This window comes from Orcinus orca, chromosome 12 (assembly GCF_937001465.1).
Source record: "Orcinus orca chromosome 12, mOrcOrc1.1, whole genome shotgun sequence".
Lineage (NCBI taxonomy): Eukaryota > Metazoa > Chordata > Mammalia > Artiodactyla > Delphinidae > Orcinus > Orcinus orca.
Window position 1 is genome coordinate 44,998,946 of NC_064570.1, and position 25,584 is coordinate 45,024,529.

General features: G+C 37.4%; 1 protein-coding gene across 2 annotated transcripts in view; it reads left to right on the forward strand.

The window, feature by feature from the left end:
- The window catches only part of HS3ST5 (heparan sulfate-glucosamine 3-sulfotransferase 5), a 287,090-nt gene that overhangs the window by 113,728 nt on the left and 147,778 nt on the right, over positions 1-25,584 (forward strand). For both annotated transcript variants that reach the window (XM_049695537.1, XM_033418623.2), the window contains exon 2: positions 50-244. The gene's annotated coding sequence lies outside the window, so the exon portion shown is untranslated. The remainder of the gene's footprint in view (positions 1-49; positions 245-25,584) is intronic.

Genomic DNA, 25,584 nt, shown 5'->3' on the forward strand with positions numbered 1-25,584 from the left:
TCTCTGTGAATTTCAGGTGACCAACTATTTGTTTTTCTGTTCTGTTCAGAGGTAATCAGGTACCCAGAGGCTTCAGCATTGCTGTCTTCCCTTCTCAATGGCGTTTCTGGTGTCCACCTCAGGAGTCTCCTTGGCCAGCTCTGAAACACTTGCAAATTAAACAGAGAATCCACTGCATATATTCTTCTTGAAAATTTCCATTGTATATGTTCAGAACTTTCTGAATACGAATAAGGATTTGAAGGTAAGAGAACTTTGGAAGTAACTCACATTCTTGTGTAACTCTTAATTACATCAAAAGTGAATATTTAATATATTTTTTTAAATATACAAAAGTAAAAGCAGTTGTTGAATATAAGGAAAATAGCCAGCTATGTGTAGCTCTGCAGCAAAAAAAGGTAAATAAAATACAAAGTTCAAAACTTGTTATATGTCATGTAAGTATAAATACAAGCAAGGCACAGTGGTTATCTTGATACCTGAAATCAGTTTCACCCAAAAAAGCATGGCATACAGTGGTTCCCAAATTCTAATATGCATGAGAGTGACATGAGGGGAGAGAGAGGTTCTTAAAATGCTGATTCCTGGGCATATTTCACAGAGAGTTAGATTCACTAGACTGGGATATGGTCCAGCAATCTGCATTTTTACAGCTACTCACCCCCAAAAGATCCTGATGAAAGTGGGTCTCGGACCTGTGAGAAACATGGAAATTGGCATTTAAAATAATGTACTTCTAATTTTCAAACTTCATTTAAAGGGGTTTTATGTGGTTTGTTTCCTTCAGTCACAAGAATAAACAAGGAAGACATATTTTAAATTAGTGCTAAATTAGTGCTCCTTTTTTGATCCCCTCCCAATTGAATTATTAATCCTTTCCAATATTCTTTTTTTTTAACATCTTTATTGGAGTATAATTGCTTTACAATGGTGTGTTAGTTTCTGCTTTATAACAAAGTGAATCAGTTATACATATACATATATCCCCATATCTCTTCCCCCTTCCATCTCCCTCCCTCCCACCCTCCCTATCACACCCCTCTAGGTGGTCACAAAGTACCGAGCTGATCTCCCTGTGCTATGCGGCTGCTTCCCACTAGCTATCTATTTTACATTTGGTAGTGTATATATGTCCATATATACGTTACCACTCTCTCACTTTGTCCCAGCATACCCTTCCCCCTCCCCGTATCCTCAAGTCCATTCTCTAGTAGGTCTGCGTCTTTATTCCCATCGTGGTCCTAGTTTCTTCATGACCATTTTTTGTTGTTGTTTTTTAGATTCCATATATATGTGTTAGCATACGGTATTTGTTTTTCTCTTTCTGACTTACTTCACTCTGTATGACAGACTCTAGGTCCATCCACTACAAATAACTCAATTTTGTTTCTTTTTATGGCTGAGTAATATTCCATTGTATATATGTGCCACATCTTCTTTATCCATTCATCTGTCGATGGACACTTAGGTTGCTTCCATGTCCTGGCTATTGTAAATAGAGCTTCAATGAACATTTTGGTACATGACTCTTATTGAATTATGGTTTTCTCAGGGTATATGCCCAGTAGTGGGATTGCTGGGTCGTATGGGAGTTCTATTTTTAGTTATTTAAGGAAACTCCATACTTTTCTCCATAGTGGCTGTATCAATTTACATTCCCACCCATTCTGACGTGTGTGAGATGATATCTCATTGTAGTTTTGATTTACATTTCTCTAATGATTAATGATGTTGAGCATTCTTTCATGTGTTTGATCTGTATATCTTCTTTGGAGAAATGTCTGTTTAGGTCTTCTGCCCATTTTTGGATTGGGTTTTTTTTTTTTTTTTGGTGGTACGCGGGCCTCTCACTGTTGTGGCCTCTCCTGTTGCGGAGCACAGGCTCTGGACGCGCAGGCTCAGCGGCCATGGCTCACGGGCCCAGCCGCTCCGCGGCATGTGAGATCTTCCCAGACCGGGGCACGAACCCGTGTCCCCTGCATCACCAGGCAGACTCTCAACCACTCCACCACCAGGGGAGCCCCAGTATTCCTTTTTAAAGTTCAGTATGATGAGCTAATTTCCCCGATGTCTCTATCTCTCTTTTAGAGTGACAGTCCTGCCATTGCTCTCTTTAGCTGTTTCTCTGTTCCACATAATGTTTTAACTTATTCAGATGTTTATGGATCTAATTCTAAGAAGTATCTAGAAGGTGATAATAATGAATTACTACTGAGGGTTGGCTAAGCATTTTTTTTGACGGTTTTTTCTTTTTCTCTTCATTTTAAAAATTCAGCCTTAGATTTGAAAAGAACAGATCTGCTTAATATGCCTTTAGCTACTCTTTTCCTGTGCAGATTAAACCTTAGAAATCACGTGCTATACTTATAACAGGGTAAATATACATTCATTGAATATCACTTTATTTTATTTCTGTTTCCTATATATAATTTAGCAACTTCATCTTTATTATTTGCAATTTTAAATTTATAAAAGGTTTGCATTTTTATTTCAGTAAAGGAAGAGGCTGGTACGGACATATTCAGACCTTAAATTGTGATGATTTTTTTTAAAGGCTCAATATGATACTACTTTTACAGTGAAGAGTGAAGTTTTTAATCAAAATCCTTTGAGTTTCAGGCTTATAGCTATTTTCTTTTCTGTTAGTCTTTGTGTGAACTTATTCATATCGTATACACTTTCTTGTCCAAAAAGTATCAAAAGGCAAAAATAAACCCTAATCAAAAAGAAGTGTGCCCATATAATGCAAGTTAGCTACACATTACCTATTAGTATTACACAAGGAAAATGAATATAGTTATATGCATAAAATAAAGCAGCATAAAAATTTTAAACTGAATCACTTTGCTGCACACCAGAAGCTAACACAACATTGTAAATCAACTATACTTCAATAAAAAATTAAAAAATAATAAAATGAAATAAAGCAACACTTAAAGTAACCAAAATAAAAGATTTACAGAATTGGGTTAACTCTAACAATGAATTTTCATGTACATTTGTTGTTAGAACTGTTTTCAATAATAAGATTGCCATCTGACGGTAAAATTCTAAAATTTGTAGTACACAAGATAGTAAAAATCCTTAAATATATAGTATACAAGTTTATGGTTCAACAGAGTCTCCAGATAAGACTTCATAAAGCTTTTAGTGCAGATCTTTTATAATACTTCAATTTCAGAAAAATATAGAAACTACTTTTCCACACTTTCTTTCTTTTGTCTTCTTTTTTTTTTCTTTGCAGAGGAGCAGGTGGAGAAAGAATAGAATTGAGTCCTCAAGCGAGTCATGTTCATTATCATTGGCTTATTTATCTTAAATTGTGGCTTCCTATAGAAAACTTACAATGTAGCTTCAGGGAACCTGAGTGAAACAGCCTCCATACTCATGAAGTAAAATATACAACAAAAGAATAAATACAGAAACTTCATAGAAGCATAAAGTTTTAGAGCAGAAATGGACCATTGAGATCTAGTCTGGTCCCCTCATGTATCATAGCATTCTTTTGTCTTCCAAATTTGCTGGTAAAAAGCTTAATACAAAGAGCAGTAAACATCAATCTGGTCAGGTATGAGTTATTAACAAGGAGAAACTAGCCAAGTGTTTTGCAATAATGATTTCTTGAGGGAGAAAGGTAGGAGGAATTTTTCCTCCAAGATGAAGTTTGAGGAAGTGAAGAAAATACCTGGGTATTTATAAATGTAATTCAGTTTGAAATCATGTATTATTTTAGTTGTCAGTAGATAATCTGCCATGTCATTAATCTAGAAATGAAAATAGCAAATTTAGGTTTATTTCAGCCAGGGTTAGCTGTATCTGGAAATCTGATATTGAGAGAGAGGGAAAAAGAGCTGAAAGTAAGATAGAGCTTTAGAGCAGCAGAGCCATCTGGGACCATTCAGTATAGGAGAAAGGAGATTTAAATATGTAGGAATCTCTGGGGAGTATTAGTGTTATTATGAAAGTGTAATAATGATATTTGTGAGATATCCAGAATAATTAAAATGTCTATTATTCTCAATTTGAGAAGTTTGAAAGTCATTTAAATTGATGTAGCAAAAGTAAAATTGATGTGGCAAAATGCTCATAATATATTGTAAATGAAAACAACAAGTTACAAACTATGTTGTGATATGGTCCCATTTTGATTAAGAAAAGCTACAGATGCATAGGAAGAAAATTGAAATGATCTACATCATAATATTATTGATGGTTATGATCGATTGATGAAATCATGGCTAATTTTTATTGCTCCTCAGGATTTATAAAACTTTTTCTAAAGTATATATTATTAAAGTAATTTTAACATATTTTTTAAGAGCTGAGAAAATGTTCAGTTATCTGGGAAGTTCACTTTCATAGAACTATAAAGTAGTCCTGCTAATGGTTATTTAAAATAGCCTTAAAGCAAGGCTCTTGCATCTTGTAGTATAGTATTAAACTGATTAGAATATGAGAATAGTACTTCCAATTAGATCAAAATGATTTTTAGATGTAATTCTTCATTTGTGGAATATTGCAGTAGATAAATTTCTCATTTCCCTCCTCATTAAACACTGAAAATTTTGAATTATGACATTAATTTCTTAGAATATTCTTTATTTCTTATATCATGTAATTCCAATGTGCTTTCAAGAATTTTCTAACTATAATAGTTTGCTCCGTTTGGAAGATAATTTTCTATGTTTGGTTACATTAGTGTTAGTACGTCTTTGTTCTTTAAATCTCCAGTGTAACATACGGTTAGTCTTACCATTATTACTACCAGCTGAGGTTGGCCTATGATTTTGTTTATTCTGTCTGAATCCAAAGTAATTAGCTCTTTAGTTTAATGACAATATTTGTTAATGGGTTTTTAGGGCCAAATTCTGCTGTTAGAGAGTGGGTGGTATATTTGAAGATAGAATTTGGTCCTTATGTTTTAAGCATAAGCTGTGTAATTTGATTTCAGAATGATGGTTTACAGAGTTTACAGTAGGAAAATGAAATCTGCAATTATCTGAAGTTTGTCAGTTTCAAGAAACAGAAAATGAAAGTGACAATTTATGTAAATGAACAGCAAACCCACTCTAAATTCTCTGATATGGCTATCTGTATATTGTATTGTTTCATACGTAGCTGGAATAAGAAATGAAATGATAATCATCTAGCAGACATTAGGTAATTTCCCTTATGTGACGGGGCATACAGTGAGTTCTTTAAGTGCATTGAAACGTTTTTTATTATTGTATTTTTTCCATCTTTATTGAAATGTAATTAATGTATAACACTGTGTAAGCTTAAGGTGTACAACGTGATGATTTGATACATTTATATATGATACATTTATATAATGCAATTACCATGATACCATGATTACCATGATAAGGTTAGTTAGCACATTCATCACTCACATAATTAAGAGAAGAGATCTTCAATATTCTCACCACACACACACACAAAAATTGATCGTTGTATTTTTGAAGGACTCAGTGAAGTGGAAAGAACGTTTGCCTGGGGATCACCTGGGTTCAAAGTTAGACTCAGTTTCCTGGTAGCGGACTGACCTTGGGAAAATCTCTTTGCCTCTCCCTGGGCCTGTTTCTTCTTCCTAAAATGATGCCTTTGTACTAGATGATCCCAATGGTCCCTCTAAAATGATAACTCTGACTTGCTTTAAAACAGTGCTATGAGGAAGGCACAAGAAGCGCAAGGTCTAAGATGCAATGACTTGAGCTGACTGAATAAACAAATCATTAAGTCTATTAAAAGGTATTCTGGAGAACTTTCCTTCAATGACTTGTTACTTTTATCCTGGAGAAGAGAAATATTTGGAGAGTTCTACGTAGAAGAGACTGTAGGCTACTCTATTAGAAATTTACAAAGAGACCGATTTTGGCAAAACTTAAAAAGAAACTCACCTAGTAACAGATGAGATATCCAACAATGAGATAGGATGCCTTGGGAGATAGTGAATTCACCATCATTATAGGAAAAGAAAGTGTGTACCAAGGGTTTTATAACCTGTCAGACTGGCTTCAAGGTGTAAAAGCTAGAGACAAATATTCTGAACATAATGGAATTCAGGAAATGTTGCTATCATGAGCCCTTCTTGAGGCGACTATTAGAGGACAAACTCCATCAAACCAAGAGATGACTGTAGACACTACTGAAAAAGGACTGCTCGTGAGCATTGAATGTATTTAATTCTAAAACTAAATCTAAAACAGATATGAAGACTAGGGTGACAGAATAGAGCATAAAAGTATAATATCCTGTAGAACTAAAGTAACTAACAAAAATTAGGAGGACACAACAGAAAGAAACTGGTATATAAAGTTAGCTGATTGCTTTATTCTCAATATCTATGAATCAGATACCACTTAAACCTGACAAATCAAGTCATAAAAGTATAAGCTAGGAAAAAAAAGGCACTAAGGAAGGTCATGTTAATGCTCAACATTAGTTGACAAAGAATGGGAAACAGGGGAAAAAATGCTACTTTTTCTGTCAGTCATAATAGGGAAATAGTGAATATTCTAAAGATATAGAAGATCAAGTTTATTATATGAAGTTACAAACTTTATATGTAGGTTATCATATGAACTTATAAAGTTACAAATTAGAAGAAAATGTGCACTCCATTAAATATTCTTTTTTTTTTTTTTAAATTTCATTTATTTATTTATTTTTGGCTGTGTTGGGTCTTCTTTTCTGTGCGTGGGCTTTCTCTAGTTGCGGTGAGCGGGGGCCACTCTTCATCGCGGTGCACGGGCCTCTCATTGCCGCGGCCTGTCTTGTTGCGGAGCACAAGCTCCAGACGCGCAGGCTCAGTAGTTGTGGCTCACGGGCCCAGCCGTTCCACAGCATGTGGGATCTTCCCGGACCGGGGCACGACCCCGTGTCCCCTGCGTTGGCAGGCAGACTCTCAACCACTGCGCCACCAGGGAAGCCCTAAATATTCTTAAGAAGTTACATACATATATTAAGCAAAGAAAGATCATATAATGAAAGTTTTTTTAAGACTTAAAACCTTTAATAGAAAACTTAAAAATATTATGACAAAATAGGTTTGTTGTATCTTTCATGTCAGTAAATGTAAAGAAATATATAGATTTTTTTTTAAGAAAATATTTTCAGCTTAGATCACAGTGCTGAACCAAATTTTGTCTCTACAGATAGCAGGATACAACAAAAACAAAGTTATTCAAAAATTTGAAAGTGAAAGAATAGGTCGAGTAGAGTAGAGGGGATGGATAGGTGGTTAAAACAATAGTCTGGACAAGAAGTGAGAAGGGAAGTGGAAAGAGAAAGACATGGATGCAATGCATCTTTTGAAGGAAGAATTATCAGTGCTTGAACTCTAACTGGTTAGAGGGGATAATGGAGAAAACAAGGACCTGGAGACTGGGCCTATGTATTGGTGGGAAGCCTGTAAAAATTAGGTTTTTAATATAAGACTGCAAGGAGTGGATGGAAAGGGAAAGGTAGCAGTCACAAAATGGCAATTGCTGGTGCTGGGTATTGAGACGGGTCACACTTTACCACACCAAACAAAACTCTGCTAATCCCATAAGGAATTTCAGAGTTTTATGGTCAGTCATACCATGATGGCAGTCATGATTATCTTAGCACTTATTATTTTAAGATTTATAAAAACAATTTCTTTTCACATTCTCAATTATTCTTTGGGCATTCAACTCAAACTTCCATTTCCCCTGATACCATTTGGTACTTTGGTACTTTTCTGATGGCATGTTTCTAATTGTTTGAAAACAGCTGTGGTTAATGGGATTTTTGCTTCAATGGAATACTTAGGATATCACAAATTTTCTCTGTCAATAACTATACCAGTGGATTTCATGCCTTTTTGACAAAATCCAGAGTAAAAAAAAAAATACTGCCTCACAGCCCAGTACACATATTCACATCCAACTGTTTACCTAGTCCACTAAAATAAAACAGTACTAAAAACAATTTTTAAAAAAGTGTACTAGGCAACTACAATCTAAAGAAATTAGGAGTTAGAATCTTAATATCAGAAAAAGTGATGCTTAGGGCCAAAGGCATTAACTAAGACGAAAGAAAAACTTTATGTGAATGCTAATATGTGTAATACATAATAAAGGTATACAATCATGAATAAATAATGGCTTTAAGGGCTACCATAGGAGTTTGTTCAGCAAACTTCTAAAAACATCCCAAGAAATATCAATAATCTGTATTTTAGGTGCTGGACTAAAACAAAAGAATGTCACCTTCTGTATTATAAAGCAAAACATGTATACTGAAATTTATTTTCAAGAGAAAGTATTTTGATATCAAAGAGAGTTAAAAGTACCTATTAACCAAGATTAAGTACTTGGTTAATGAAAATTTTTTTTTTCATTTTCAGCAAAAAGGGTTACAAGTTGCTTCTCTTTGTGAAATGAAAGATAGCTTCCACTAAGACTGTAAATGTATGCCTTACACTTATTTGATTTGAAGAAAAGTGGGATGTTTGGATTCCCCCCTACCCCAACAGGTATTCTTAACAGCAGGATACAATTTCAGAGTTTTTTCAGTCAAGAGGTTTCTGCTGAGCAAAAATTCTCGTTCAATTTAGGAATGCAGATTATAATAATTTTCCTATCCTGCTCGCAGCAGGGTTCCTGCCTTCGTTTTGTAGACTCCTAAGTTGCGTAGGAAACAAGTGGGTAACTTCAGTTCCAGGTTAACACATTCTTTAAGCATAGTCCCATTAACTCAACTTAGTTATAATGCAAAGCTGCTTAGCTTCACAAGTGAAATGGAATACATTTGAATTGCTTTCCTAATGTAATACTTATTTATAATAAATGCAAAGTGGTTTATGATGGCAGACTTTGTAGAGCATTATAAAAATTATGAGAGGAAAAAGCTTATTTTTCCTGACCTAAAATTGTAAAGAAATGCCATGTATGCCAGCATGTGACACTCCTGTCAAAATAAAAGGAGAAAAAATATTCAAAAATAAAAATGTAGTACATTGGCCTGTATGATATATTACTTCAGCAAAAAAAAATTTTTTAATGAAGCTATTATATTCTACAGTAGCGGTTTTTCCCTAGATGGCACAGTTTTTCTAATTTACATACATTTTCTTCAGTTTAATTTCTTTCTTACTAGGCCTCAACTTCAACCATATGGTTCAGACTTTCCTTACTTTGTTTGAGGAAGTAAAGATTGCTCAAATAGCATCTTTTTTCTCCTAGTATTAAAATAATTGCATCTGTAATAAATTCAAATTGAATTATGTAAACCACAGATTACTATAATGTAGGTTACTAAGATATTGGTCTCATCCTTTGAATAAGAAAATTCTAGATGGCAGTTTCATCAAGTTGGCTAAAGTCAAACAGATTCGATGGGTGTCAGCCACAAGCTCTTCTAAGTTCATGCTGATGTTCAGGGAATTCACTTTGTTCTTTTGTTAACTGCTCTTCTTTAACGAGTAAGATACATGTGCACCACCCCATGACAGACTGATTTTTTATAACAGAAGAAGTAAATGTCCAGCCAAGCCCAATATGAACTTTATAAACTATACTGGCTTGATGGAGTTTTTTATGTATAGTACTGTGATTTCAGCTGAGAATCAAGACCCATACCTGGATACATTTTATTCCACTGCAAACTCCATTTCTTCATTCAGTCAACCAAGTATTTGGTTAATAATTACTAAGTGCCAGGCCGTCCTAGGACTTGAGCTGCATCAGTGAGCAAAATATGGCCTTCTCTTAGGACGTGCAGACAATAAAAAGTAATCCTAACAAGTAAGTGAATTATGTAGTATCATAGACGATGATTAGGTATGAAAGAAAGAAAATGTGGATTAAAGGTAAAAGGGGGAGGGAATGATATGACAGGAGTAGGATCAGATCCAGTACTGTTTGTACCAGCTCTTCTGGCAGGTGTTTCTCTATGTTCATTTTGGTTGTCTTTAAATCAGAGTATGAGCATTGTACTTGGAGGATGGAGTCATTATCAAATGACCATTGCTCAGATTTTCTTTTTTTACTGATAAGCTTCTATACATTGACATTCGTACTTGAGATACTCACTTTAGAGTTCTACAAATTAATCAACTGCGTGTGTTTATTAAATTTTAGCTTTAGAGCTTGGTTTTATTATAGGTAGTCTAATTAACAAGTGTTCTCCAAAGGGTGCTGTGGAATTTCCAAATGGGTCAAACAATGAAGAATAAAAAGTTATATTAAATTTAAACTTCCTTCTTTTGTTCTGATAATTTATAATTCATGGAGTAATTTTAAATTATAGTATCAGTGTAACCATAATCTTCATCAGTAATGTTACACAGTACCTAATTAGTTCAGAAAGACTCAAGCATCAAGTTAGAATGTATTAACTTCTAGAATTAACCTGGATTTTGAGAGTATCTAGTTTTGGACACTTTAGATAAGATTCTTACTTGATTCCCAGAAAAATAAAGACTGAACTCCAAATTTGAGCATGTATTTTAAAAAAAAACCAACACATTAGTCATTTCTAATTTAGTTCATTTTCTGATGCCATTTAAGAATTATTTTCATGTTGGTAACCATGTACAGCCGTAACTACCGACGCTATAGAATTACAGCCTGTGTGAGCTGGAAATGATTCCAGAAATTCTAGTCCAACTGCCTTTATTTTAAAGGTGTGAAAAAATGTGTCCGAAAGAGGGTAAGTAATTCGTGCAGGTTAGATGGTTGTGTGTAGGTCCAGGAAGCCTATTAATAGTAGAACTAGGACAGTAATCCATTCTTTAAAAATCACAAGCCATACTTTTTTTGGCAAATCACTCTACCTGAGATTTCCCAATGCTTATTATATATTTCCCAATGCTTATTATTCCTTTAAATTAAGGAGAGTTGACCATACCTTTGAATTTCACAAAGTCACCTGATTAGTGAGTGTGCCTAAGCTCCCAGAAATGGCCTGTTATTTGATAACCTCTTCAGCACTACCAGAAGTGAGCTTTTCTTAATGATCTTTTGAGATTTTTTTCTTTGAAAAATAAATAATGAGTCACGAAATTACTTACCTATTAATCAGTATATATGGCACAAGTGTAATACAACATTATTATTTTTCAGTAAATTGTGGAAGGAGAAAGTTATATTTAGTAAAGTACTGAGTTTAGAAAACAGCTTAAGTAACACCTGGGCCCGGGGTTCCTCAGAGTCTTTAGGAAATGATGCTGAGTCATGTAAGAACTCTGAAACCTCATAAGGGAAAATTATGTAACTCACTGGAAAATAATGCCAGTAGATTTAATAGAGCAGAGAGACAATATATTCAAAGCAAAGTATAAAAAAAACTCTGCTAAGCTTAGGGAATTTCATATGCGAAAAACAATTAAACAATTAAAGCAATATCAGTTACGGACGCACGGGCTCAGCGGCCATGGCTCACGGGCCCAGCCGCTCCGCGGCACGTGGGATCCTCCAGGACCGGGACATGAACCCATGTCCCCCGCATCGGCAGGCGGACTCTCAACCACTGTGCCACCAGGGAAGCCCCTGTTTGGTTCTTATAAATGGATTCTAAATTTGCTTGAAACGAAGGATATAACCATGGCTTTATATAATGATAAAATTGGGGTTTCTCATTGCACAGAATTTTCACATGTATTTCCAGGCATATCATTTATTAAACCAACATAATTTAAATTTTAAGTATATTAAAAAGTATATATAACATTAGGTACCTGACTTTAAATGATTGATGAGGATGAATAAGGAAAACAGCTGTAAAGACACAGGGTCCAGAAGACTTAATGAGTACTTTGTGAACTTAGCAAGATTTTAATGGTTTTGTCTGATGGTAAATGAAGTAAGAAAATGAGTAATTCAACCAGTTTTTACTCCTGCTTTTGTATACTTCTAAATCCTGTAAGACTACCAAGCTAAAAATTGGATCTGCTATCTGTTCCAATATCCATGACACAGTTCAATTAAAGTATTCTATAATAAGTAACATTAATTAAAAATTAGAATTTAAGACTACATCTGGTTCTTGTTGATGTGATGGGTAGTTATTAGCATTCTAGCATTAGGCATTTTAGATTGTTTTTTATTTTCAACAATAATAAAAAAAGATGTTTAAGAAAATACAAAGCTAATATACTTCAGGTTACCAATGGAGAAAAAAACTTTGAAAATAACTGATTTGTGCTTATTTTTGATTGATTAAATTCATTTTGTCTGAAGCCCTTAGTGATATCCTTGGAAATTTCTCTCCTCTTCCTTCTCTCCTCCCTCCCATGAATATTTATGGTTTAGAAGGCAGCAACATTTTTTGCATATTCTTTTCCCAAAGGAACATTATTTTTCCATTTTTAATCACTTCATAGGTGATTGGTCTCTGATAGCCAAGGGAATTAGTGGGCCAGACTTCACTTCTAGGTAAACCTACGGGTCCAAGAGTGTCTTCATTTGTCTCTTGGGCTGAGAAAATTGAACATACCTTTGCCTTTCACTCTCTTTTCACACATTATGTAAATTGGTAAGAATAAAAGTAATGTGATTGGGAGTATAGTTTGACAGACAGTATCATGTAATATAATACCCAAATTATTATAAGCTAGAAATAGTGCCTTGGGGCACCGCATTTATTGTGAATAAGTATTTGCATTTACACATTTTTGTCTAGAGTTTAGACATGCAAAATAAATCACAGTGTGGAAAGTACAATTGTTTTCAAAAGGGTAACAAAGAGATAGCAAATGCAGTTTCTTCCAACAAAGAGCTTTTAATCTATTTGGACAAGTAAAGCACAGAGAAATAAGTCAGATTATACAAGAGTTAATAATAAATACAAATTTCTATATGGATTGACATGGCCATTATAAATTATCCTTCTGTATTTCATATGTAAACAAGTTCAGTGCATACAGAAGCTTAAGCAAAAACTACAAAAACATTTTATTCGTGTGTTGACAGGAGAATATATTTCCTAATGATTTGGACTTTAGACATAGGAAAATTAGATGCTTGATTCTTTTTTAAAAAATTTTTTTAACATCTTTATTGGAGTGTAATTGTGTTACAATGGTATGTTAGTTTCTGCTGTATAACAAAGTGAATCAGCTATACATATACATATACCCCATATCTCTTCCCTCTTGCATCTCCCTCCCTCCCACCCTCCCTATCCCACTCTCTCGGTGGTCACAGAGCACCAAGCTGATCTCCCCGTGCTATTTGGCTGCTTCCCACGAGCTATCTATTTTATATTTGGTAGTGTATATATATCCATGCCACTCTCTCACTTGGTCCCAGCTTACCCTTCCCCATCCCCATCCCCGTGTCCTCAAGTCCATTCTCCACGTCTGCGTCTTTATTCCTGTCCTGCCCCTAGGTTCATCAGAAACATTTTTTTTTTAGTTTCCATATATACGTGTTAGCATACGGTATTTGTTTTTCTCTTTCTGACTTACTTCACTGTGTATGACAGACTCTAGGTCCATCCACCTCACTACAAATAACTCAATTTCATTTCTTTTTATGGCTGAGTAATATTCCATTGTATATATGTGCCACATCTTCTTTATCCATTCATCTGTCACTGGACATTTAGGTTGCTTCCATGTCCTGGCTATTGTAAACAGAGCTGCAATGAACATTGTGGTACATGACTCTTTTTGAATTATGGTTTTGAATTATGGTTTTCTCAGGATATATGCCCAGTAGTGGGATTGCTGGGTCATATGGTAGTTCTATTTTTAGTTTTTAAAGGAACCTCCATACTGTTCTCCATAGTGGCTGTATCAGTTTACATTCCCACCAACAGTGCAAGTGGGTTCCCTTTTCTCCACACCCTCTCTAGCATTTATTGTTTGTAAATTTTTTGATGATGGCCATTCTGACTGGTGTGAGGTGATACCTCATTGTAGCTTTGATTTACATTTCTCTAATGATTACTGATGTTGAGCATCCTTTCATGTGTTTGTTGGCAATCTGTATATCTTCTTTGGAGAAATGTCTATTTAGGTCTTCGGCCCATTTTTGGATTGGGTTGTTTGTTTTTTGATACTGAGCTGCATGAGCTGCTTGTATATTTTGGAGATTAATCCTTTGTCAGTTGCTTCATTTGCAAATATTTTCTCCGATTCTGAGGGTTGTCTTTTCCTCTGGTTTACGGTTTCCTTTGCTGTGCAAAATCTTTTAACTTTCATTATGTCCCATTTGTTTATTTTTGTTTTTATTTCCATTTCTCTAGGAGGTGGGTCAAAAAGGCTCTTGCTGTGATTTATGTCATAGAGTGTTCTGCCTATGTTTTCCTCTAAGAGTTTGATAGTGTCTGGTCTTACATTTAGATCTTTAATCCATTTTGAGTTTATTTTTGTATATGGTGTTAGGGAGTGTTCTAATTTCATTCTTTTATATGTAGCTATCCAGTTTTCCCAGCACCACTTATTGAAGAGGCTGTCCTTTCTCCATTGTATATTCTTGCATCCTTTATCAAAGGTAAGTTGACCATAGGTGCATGGGTTTATCTCTGGGCTTTCTGTCCTGTTCTATTGATCTATATTTCAGTTTTTGTGCCACTGCCATACTGTCTTGATTACTGTAGCTTTGTAATATAGTGTGAAGTCCGGGAGCCTGATTCTTCCAGCTCTGTTTTTCTTTCTCAAGATTGGTTTGGCTATTTGGGGTCTTTTGTGTTTCCATACAAATTGTGAAATTTTTTGTTCTACTTCTGTGGAAACTGCCATTGATAGTTTGATAGGGATTGCATTGAATCTGTAGATTGCTTTGGGTAGTATAGTCATTTTCACAATGTTGATTCTTCTAATCCAAGAACATGGTGTATCTCTCCATCTGTTTGTATCATCTTTAATTTCTTTCATCAGTGTCTTATAATTTTCTGCATACAGGTCTTTTATCTCCTTAGGTAGGTTTATTACTAGGTACTTTATTCTTTCTGTTGCAGTGGTAAATGGGAGTGTTTCCTTAATTTCTCTTTCAGATTTTTCATCATTAGTCTATAGGAATGCAAGAGATTTCTATGCATTAATTTTGTATCCTGCTATGTTACTAAATTCATTGATTAGCTCTAGTAGTTTTCTGGGAGCATCTTTAGGATTCTCTATATATAGTATCATGTCATCTGCAAACAGTGACAGTTTTACGTCATCTCTCCCAATTTGGATTCCTTTTATTTCTTTTTCTTCTCTGATTACTGTGGCTAAAACTTCCAAAAATATGTTGAATAATAGGATGAGAGTGGACAAATTTGTCTTGTTCCTGATTTTAGAGGAAATGGTTTCTGGTTTACACCATTGAGAACGAGGTTGGCTGTGTGTTTGTCATGTATGGCCTTTATTATGTTGAGGTAAGTCCCCTCTTTGCCTACTTTCTGGAGGGTTTTTATCATAAATATGTGTTGAATTTTGTTGAAAGCTTTTTCATCTATTGAGATGATTATATAGTTTTTATTCTTCAATTTGTTAATATGGTGTATCACATGATAGATTTGCGTATATTGAAGAATCCTTGCATTCCTGGGATAAACCCCAGTTGATCATAGTGTATGATCCTTTTAATGTGCAGTTGGATTCTGTTTGCTAGTATTTTGTTGAGGATTTTTGCATCTATGTTCATGAGTAATATTGGCCGGTAATTTTCTTTCTTTGTGACGTATTTGTCTGGTTTTGGTATCAGGGTGATGTGGCCTTGTAGAATTAGTTGGGGAGTGTTCCTCCCTCTGCTGTATTTTAGGAGAATTTGAGGATAGGTGTTAAGTCTTCTCTAAATGTTTGATAGAATTCTCCTGTGAAGCCATCTGGTCTTGGGCTTTTGTTTGTTGGAAGATTTTTAATCACAGTCTCAATTTCAGTGCTTGTGATTGGTCTGTTTATAGTTCCTATTTCTTCCTGGTTCAGTCTCGGAAGGTTGTGCTTTTCTAAGAGCTTGTCCATTTCTTCTAGGTTGTCCATTTTATTGGCAAAAAGTTGCTTGTAGTAATCTCTCATGATCCTTTGTATTTCTGCAGTGTCAGTTGTTACTTCTCCTTTTTCATTTCTAATTCTTTTAATTTGACTCTTCTCTGTTTTTTTCCTGATGAGTCTGGCTAATGGTTTAACAATTTTGTTTATCTTCTCAAAGAACCAACTTTTAGTTTTGTTGATCTTTGCTATTGTTTTCTTCATTTCTCTATCATTTATTTCTGATCTGATCTTTATGATTTCTTTCCTTCTGCTAACTTTGGTTTTTTTTTTTGTTGTTCTTCTTTCTCTAATTGCTTTATGTGCAAGGTTAGGTTGTTTATTTGAGATGTTTCCTGTTTCTTAAGGTAGGATTATATTGCTATAAACTTCTTTCTTAGAACTGCTTTTGCTGCATCCCATAGGTTTTGGGTTGTCGTGTTTTCATTGTCATTTGTTTCTAGGTATTTTTTGATTTCCTCTTTGATTTCCTCAGTGATCTCTTGCTTATTAAGTAGTGTATTGTTTAGCCTCCATGTGTTTGTATATTTTACAGATCTTTTCCTGTAATTAATATCTAGTCTCATAGCATTGTGGTCGGGAAAGATCCTTGATACGATTTCAATTTTCTTAAATTTACCAAGGCTTGATTTGTGACCCAAGATATGATCTATCCTGGAGAATATTCCATGAGCACTTGAGAAAAATGTGTATTCTGTTGTTTTTGGATGGAATGTCCTATAAATATCAATTAAGTCCATCTTGTTTAATGTATCATTTAAAGCTTGTGTTTCCATATATATTTTCATTTTGTATGATCTGTCCATTGGTGAAAGTGGGGTGTTAAAGTCCCCTACTATGATCATGTTACTGTTGATTTCTCCCTTTATGACTGTTAGCCTTTGCCTTATGTATTGAGGTGCTCCTATGTTGGGTGCATGAATATTTACAAATGTTATATCCCCTTCTTGGACTGATCCCTTGATCATTATGTAGTGTCCTTCTTTGTCTCTTGTAATAGTCTTTATTTTAAAATCTATTTTGTCTGATATGAGAATTGCTATTCCAGCTTTCTTTTGATTTACATTTGCATAGAATATCTTTTTCCATCCCCTCACTTTCAGTCTGTATGTGTCCCTATATCTGAAGTGGGTCTCTTGTAGACAGCATATATATGGGTCTTGTTTTTGTATCCATTCAGCCAGTCTATGTCTTTTGGTTGGAGCATTTAATCCATTTACATTTAAGGTAGTTATTGATATGTATGTTCCTATTACCATTTTCTTAATTGTTTTGCATTTATTATTCTAGGTCTTTTCCTTCTCTTGTGTCTCCTTCCTAGAGAAGTTCCTTTAGTATTTGTTGTAAAGCTGGTTTGGTGGTGATGAATTCTCTTAGCTTTTGCTTGTCTGTAAAGGTTTTAATTTCTCCATCAAATCTGAATGAGATCCTTGCTGGGTAGAGTAATCTTGGGTGTAGGTTTTTCTCTTTCATCACTTCAAATATGTCCTGCCACTCCCTTCTGGCTTGCAGAGTTTCTGCTGAAAGATCAGCTGTTAACCTCATGGGGATTCCCTTGTATGTTTTTGTTGTTTTTCCCTTGCTGCTTTCAATATTTTTTCTTTGTATTTAATTTTTGATGGTTTGATTAATATGTGTCTTGGCATGCTTCTCCTTGGATTTATCCTATATGGGACTCTTTGTGCTTCCTGGACTTGATTGACTATTTCCTCTCCCATATTAGGGAAGTTTTCAACTATAATCTTTTCAAATATTTTCTCAGTCCCTTTCTTTTTCTCTTCTTCTTCTGGGACCCCTATAATTTGATTGTTGGTGCATTTAATGTTGTCCCTGAGACTGTCCTCAATTTGTTTCATTCTTTTTTCTTTATTCTGCTCTACAGTAGTTATTTCCACTGTTTTATCTTCCAGGTCACTTATCCGTTCTTCTGCCTCAGTTATTCTGGTATTGATTCCTTCTAGAGAAGTTTTCATCTTATTTATTGTGTTGTTCATCATTGTTTGGTTTCCCTTTAATTCTTCTAGGTCCTTGTTAAACGTTTCTTGTATTTTCTCCATTCTATTTCCAAGATTTTGCATCATCTTTACTATCATTACTCTGAATTCTTTTTCAGGTAGACTGCCTAGTTCCTCTTCATTTGTTTGGTCTGGTGGGTTTTTACCTTGCTCCTTCATCTGCTCTGTGTTTCTCTGTCTTCTCATATTGCTTAACTTACTGTGTTTGGGGTCTCCTTTTCACACGCTGCAGGTTCGTAGTTCCTGTTGTTTTTGGTGTCTGTCCCCAGTGGCTCAAGTTAGTTTAGTTGTTTGTGTAGGCTTCTTGGTGGAAGGGACTGGTGCCTTAGTTCTGGTGGTTGAGGGTGGATCTTGTCTTTCTGGTGGGCAGGACCGTGTCTGGTCTTGTGTTTTGGGGTGTCTGTGGCCTTATTATGATTTTAGGCAGCCTCTCTGCTAATGGGTGGGGTTGTGTTCCTGTGTTGCTAATTGTTTGGCATAGGGTATCCAACACTGTAGCTTGCTGGTCATTGAGTGGAGCTGGGTCTTAGCCTTGAGATGGAGATCTCTAGGAGACCTTTCACCATTTGATATTATGTGGAGCCGGGAGGTCTCTTGTGGACCAATGTCCTGAACTCGGCTCTCCCACCTCAGAGGTACATGCCTGACACCTGGCCGGAGCACCAAGACCCTGCCAGCCACACGGCTCAGAAAAAAAGAAATAAAGAAGGAAAAATAAAATAAAGTAATTAAAATAAAAAGTTTTAAAAATTATTAAAAATTAGAAAAATTAAAATGTAATAAAAAAAAGAAAACAAAGGAAAGAAAGAAGAGAGCAACCAAACCAAAAAACAAATCCACCAATGATAGCAAGCGCTAAAAACTATACTAAAAAAAAAAAAAGACAGACAAAACCCTAGGAGAAATGGTAAAAGCAAAGCGATACAGACAAAAATCACACAAAGAAGCATACACACTCACAAAAACAGAAAAGGGAAATATATATATATATCTGTATATTAAAAATAAAAAGGAAGAGAGCAACGAAATCAATAAACAAATCTACCAATGATAATGAACTCTAAATACTAAACTAAGGTAAACATAAAACGAGAAACAAGTTAGATGCAGAAAGCATACCCTAAGTTTTCAGTTGCTCCCAATGTCCACTGCCTCAATTTGGGATGATTTGTTGTCTATTCAGGTTTTCCACAGATGCAGTGTACATCAAGTTGATTGTGGAGATGTAATCCACTGCTTCTGTGGCTGCTGGGAGAGATTTCCCTTTCTCTTCTTTGTTTGCACAGCTCCTGGGGTTCAACTTTGGGTTTGGCCCCGCCTCTGCATGTAGGTCGCCTGAAGGCGTCTGTCCCCGCCCGGACAAGACTGAGTTAAGTAAGGTAGCAGCTGATAGGCGGCTTTGGCTCACTCAGGCCAGGGAAAGGGAGGGATATGGAATGTGGGGTGAGCCTGCGGCAGCAGAGGCCAACATGATGTTGCAACAGTCTGAGGCGCACCGTGTGTTCTCTTGGGGAAGTTGTCCCTGGATCACGGGACCCTGGCAGTGGCGGGCTGCACAGGCTCCCGGGAGGGGAGGTGTGGATAGTGACCTGTGCTTGCACACAGGCTTCTTGGTGGCTGCAGTAGCAGCCTTAACGTTTTCATGCCCATCTCTGCTGTCTGCGCTGATAGACACAGCTCGCACCCGTCTCTGGAGCTCGTTAGGCGGTGCTCTGAATTCCCTCTCCTCGTGCACCCCGAAACAATGGTCTCTTGCCTCTTAGGCAGTTCCCCACTTTTTCCTGGACTCCCTCCCGGCTAACTGTGACGCGCTAGCCCCTTCAGGCTGTGATCACACAGCCAACCCCAGTCCTCTCCCTGGGATCCAACCGAAGCCCGAGCCTCAGCTCCCAGCCCCGCCCACCCCTGCGGGTGAGCAGACAAGCCTCTCGGGCTGGTGAGTGCTGGTCGGCACCGATCCTCCATGCGGGAATCTCTCCGCTTTGCCCTCTGCACCCCTGTTGCTGCCTTCTCTTCCATGGCTCCAAAGCTTCCCCGCCCCCGCCATTCCCCCCGCCCCCATCTCCGCCAGTGAAGCGGCTTCCTAGTGTGTGGAAACCTTTCCTCCTTCACAGCTCCCTCCCAGAGGTGCAGGTCCCGTCCCTATTCTTTTGTCTCTGTTTTTTCTTTTTTCTTTTGCCCTACCCAGGTATGTGGGGAGTTTCTTGCCTTTTGGGAGGTCTGAGGTCTTCTGCCAGGGTTCAGTAGGTGTTCTGTAGGAGTTGTTCCACTTGTAGATGTATTTCTGATGTATTTGTGGGGAGGAAGGTGATCTCCACGTCTTACTCCTCCGCCATCTTGAAGGTCTCCCCTAGGTGCTTGATTCTTAGCAGGGATCAAATACATCCTCATGCAAGACCTAATCAAGGCATTGCATTTCCCATATCTTCAGAGTAGACTGTCAAAATCCCAGCTTGCTCCTAGCTGATCAGGAAATAGCATCTATCCTTCAAAATTTCATATCTACTGAAAGACTTAGGGGCCTTTCAACCAAGTTTTGTTCTTTCCAAGAGAACCAAAATTTTCAACAGTGTGGTGTTAAGTATTGTTTACTTTATGAAGAAAAGTTTTTATACCAATATGTTTGGCTAAATGTCAAGGACATTTGTCGCTGAAACTAGAACTGCTTAGTTGTTCAGATAACAAAATGAAGTTTTTCAATTTAATTTTGTAACTTGCAATTGAGAACCATCACTATTGCAAGCAAAATAATTTAAAAAAATTTAACTTACGATGGGGTTACATCCCCATTAACCCATTGTAAGTAGAAAATGTATTTAATACTCCTAACCTACCAAACATCATAGCTTAGCCTCGCCGACCTTAAATGTGCTCAGAACATTTACATGAGCCTACAGTTGGGCAAAATCATCTAACAGAAAGTCTATTTTATAATAAAGTATTGAATATGTCATGTAATATATTGAGTACTGTACTGAAAGTGAAAAGCAGAATGGTTGTATGGGTGCAGGATGTTTGTTAATGTGTCGGTTGTTTACCATTGTGACTGCGTTGCTGACCGGGAGCTCACTGCCTCTGCCCAGCATCTTGAGAGAGTATCCACCATATTGCTAGCCCCAGAAAAGATGAAAATTCGAAGTATGGTTTCTACAGAATGCATATTGCTTTTGCACCACTGTAAAGTCCAAAAACTGTAAGTCAGGGACCATCTATATGTACGTAACTTAATGTTTATTAGAATAATCATACAGGAAGGTAACAAGTATTTAGGCTAATCCTAAACCCATTTTAATATGAGGACAAAAGGAAGTCCCATTTTTCCCAGTTCAGTGGTAGAGCCATCCATGACTGGATTTCCTGATAATATAACAGGGGTGGTATAGAATAACAATTAAGAAGGTGAGTTCTGGAATCATATTGCCTAAATTCAAATCCCCAGTTCTGCTGCTTACTATCCGTGTGATCTTGGGTACGTTCAACTCACTGTCTCAATTTCATCATATGTAAAATGCAGATGATAACATTACCAACGACTTAGGGCTAGTGGAATCAAAGGAGATGAGTCACATAAAGTACTTTGTAAGTCTCAATAAGTATAGACTATTCTCATTGCTACTATTCCACATGGCCTCTCTTGTTTTCTCAAAAATGAAGTCTTGTCATGCATTACTTTGAACCCTGATTGTTCCTTCAGTTTCATTGTTTCCATTAACTTGAAAATGAAGAAACTATAAATAGATAACTTTATATAATTATATAACTATGTGTATATATGGCATATACATATACATAAGTATATAGGAGTTGTGAAAATATTCAAGTAAGAATGTTTAATGGAATACTTTCCTTCTCGGGATAATGATTGCCTTTAAATCTGCAGCTTTGGAACAGCATTTAAATGGCAACCTAATGGCTTTGTCATCATAACCACATAAAAGGTCTGGCAAGATGTGTAAATTTGTACATATGAGCATGGTTGGCAAGGCTTTGAGTTGAAACTGAACCCACCCAACAAGTTGTTTCATCATAACAGTGCCTGGAAATGTTTGTATCTTATTTGCTTGGTGGTTGGCTTTCCAGCTAAACCCATTAGTGAATGGAGTAGGTGGGCAATCAGAAGAGTGTGGGGCAGGAGGTTCTGTCCCTCCAGATTGTTGAGCAGCTGGAGTGAGTCATGTTGAACCCACACCTGACAGCTGTCCATAAGCTTTTAATCCTCAGAATGGCTTCCTTGAAGCAGCAGCTGCCTTAAGCACCACAGAACCAAAAGAGAAATACAACTGCCCAAAGTACCAAAGCTTCCCTCCCACCCTCCACCACTCTGAGAACTTTCACCCACTTTGGGCAGCCATGAAATCTCTCTCCAGCTAAAACCATGAAAACTTCTGAATCCAGGAAAGGACTCTTCAGGAGCACTGAACATACATTTCTTTTTAAAAAGAGAGGATGAGGGCTTCCCTGGTGGCGCAGTGGTTGGGGGTCTGCCTGCCGATGCGGGGGACACGGGTTCGTGCCCCGGTCCGGGAGGGTCTCGCATGCCGCGGAGCGGCTGGGCCCGTGGGTCATGGCCGCTGAGCCTGCGCGTCTGGAGCATGTGCTCCAGGCGCGCGTACAGGAAAAAAAAAAAAAAAAAAGAGAGAGAGGATGATTCTTTTCTCTGTTTCTGTTCATTCCTAAAGGTTTTCTGAGTCAGACTAAAAAGTTCATCAGTAACCATTTTAGCTGAATTGACTAGCTTGCCTGTGCACATTAACTCATTCTCTCGCTCTTTTTTGTCAACTACCTGTAGATAATGAGACAAAGGCTATGAGGCGAGAAGGTATAATTGTGTCTGCTGTTGTGTAGACATGTTGATGAGTGGAACCTTCTTTCTAGCAAAGATAAAATGTATCATTGAAGTGCCTCTTGATCATCATCAGTAGAGGTTTGTTTACTTTTGGGGACCCACAGAGTATGAAAAAGGATGACAGCTTGTGTCATAACCAAAGGTGCCTGCCTTTGTCATGTGCTGGGTTCACTTGTGCGTTGTGGCACTGGGCTCTACCAGAAGCTGTGAAGAGACCGCTGTAGGTTAACAGGTCACATGGCTGCATGCATGATTTGATTTACTCCAGGGTCTAGCTAGTTCACTCAGCTTTATTCCTTAACCTAGCAGAACATTATTTATTAATGACTTCTTCATGCTTTATTAAGCCTAATGTCAAAACACCTCTGTGAGGCCCTACTAGGCATGTTTTCTCTTGGTGGTAAGGCCTTACAAAGAAAATGAAAAATTATACAGCAGTGCCCCAGTTAAAACCCAATAGATATCAGTTCAAATTCTCTTGAACCTGTCAAATGGTATTTCTGGGTCTTTGTGAAAGACGCAGTACGGAATTGAAATGAAAGAACGCCCTCTTTCAGATGTCAGTGATTACAGTCCCTTCAAAACAAAGCAAAGCTTCTGTGGCCCCAGAAGATGGGTGGATTCTTCAGCAAGCCAACACTAACAAGTTCAGCAAGATGGGAAAAACACAGAGTCAGCCTCTACGGCAGTAATGAGGAAGAAGTATAGCTTTATGTGGATATCATAGCAATTTGAGACTAGAAACAAAGTGAAATAACTAAAGACATCTGAGTCATAAGGAGAATGGGCACAGTTCTGCAATGTGCTGGAACTTAGCAGGAGGTGCTGGTGGGAAAGAGAAAAAGAAGCTTCCATGGCTAAGGAGGACAACCAGTGGGTATGATAGCATATAAAAGGCATGGACCTGTCAGCTGAGCTTTCTCCTGGCTTCATGGAAGAGGAGTGAGATTCGGTAGGGCCAAACATGTCATAGCAATGGGGAAATCCAGGCAACTGGATATCAGAGGGTAGATGAGTGCTGGTGTCATGGTGTGAGGCACCAGACACACTGGTCAGTCACTTGTAGGGAGAGACAGAAATGGAACCAGCCAGGGCTCAGGGCCCCAGGCAAGAAAACTAGAGTTCTCTATCCTGAGTTTCATAACAGGAAGCTATTGGATAGAAACCAAGGTGTAAGGGGCAGAGGGAGTAATTATTTTAGCTCAGTAGTGTGTGCAAGGACCCACCCCTGTCACAGGACAGATGAAGTCTATTAGTAGCGAGATCCGACAAGTCATGCTCGATTCTGGGACTGAGGCTGTGTCTGCCCTTCCTGCTGCCACCAGATATCCATGTGCCATGATCAGCTCACGGGCTGGGAGCTTCGATGATTTCTGCTCTGGGGGCTCAGATATGGACTCTGATATAATATCTGCAAAGAGCGTTTTCTGTCTTACAATTTGGCACTCTTGCTGTCTAATTTTTGTAACAACTTAGAGTCACTATAGCACACAGCTCAGTATTTAATTATGTAGATTTTGTTACTATCTTTTCTAATTGTTTCTGACATGTGGGTAAGAATTATTGAGCTCCCGTCATGTGCTAGACATTGGGAATAAAAACGTGTCTCAGTGACAAATATTTCAAGACACTTGTAGCAGAGTGAGGAAATAAACGTGTACAGCTGTAATCATATTATTAGGTAAACGGTCAAGGTCATGAAAGATAAGGAAAGGCTGAGGCAGTGTCACAGTTTGGAGGAGATGAACGAGGCATGACCACAATGCAGTGTGGGATCCTGAATTGGATCCTGGACCAGAGAAGTGCATTACTGGAAAAACTGGTGAAATCCAAATAAACTCTCCAGTTTAGTTATAAGTATTGCACCAATGTCAATTCTTTCATTTTGAAAATTGTGCTATGGTTCTATGATATATTTACATTTAGGAGAATATGATTCAAGGGTATAATGGAAACTCTCTGCAACTTTTCTATAAGCCTAAATTCATTTCAAATTAAAAGTTTAAAAAGTGAGACTTCCCTGGTGCCTCAGTGGTTGAGAATCCGCCGGCCAGTGCAGGGGGACACGGGTTCAACCCCTGGTCTGGGAAGATCCCACATGCCGCAGAGCAGCTAAGCCCGTGCGCCACAACTACTGAAGCCCGCGCACCTAGAGCCCGTGCTCTGCAACAAGAGAAGCCACCACAATGAGAAGCCCGTACACAGCAACGAAGAGTAGCCCCCGCTCGCCGCCACTAGAGAAAGCTAGCACGAAGCAATGAAGACCAAATGCAGCCAAAAAAAAAAAAATTTTTTTTTGTTTTAATTTAAAAAGTGATAAATCCTATAAGGAAGGCACAACTGAATACATTTAGATGTTCAAAGTAGGAAAAAATTACGTACTTCCAATTGATGAGATAAGGTGAAGCTTCATAGAGGGACAGCTGGTCATTCGAGAATAAAATAAGGGACATTTCCAGGAAGAGCAATTAATGTGGGTAAAGGCATGAAAACAGGAAAAGGGAGGACGCTTCTGGAAAAACAGTGTAAGTAAAATGAAGAGCATTATAGCCCATGAGGAAGGACTTGGGATTTAGTTTATAGGCGAACAAAGATGCAGGAAGGTGTATGGGACATGGAAAAAGATTCGCAAGCAATTGTTTTTCTTCTTTTTTTTTTGCGGTATGTGGGCCTCTCACTGTTGTGGCCTCTTCCGTTGCAGAGCACAGGCTCCGGACGCGCAGGCTCAGCGGCCATGGCTCACGGGCCCAGCCGCGCCATGGCATGTGGGATCC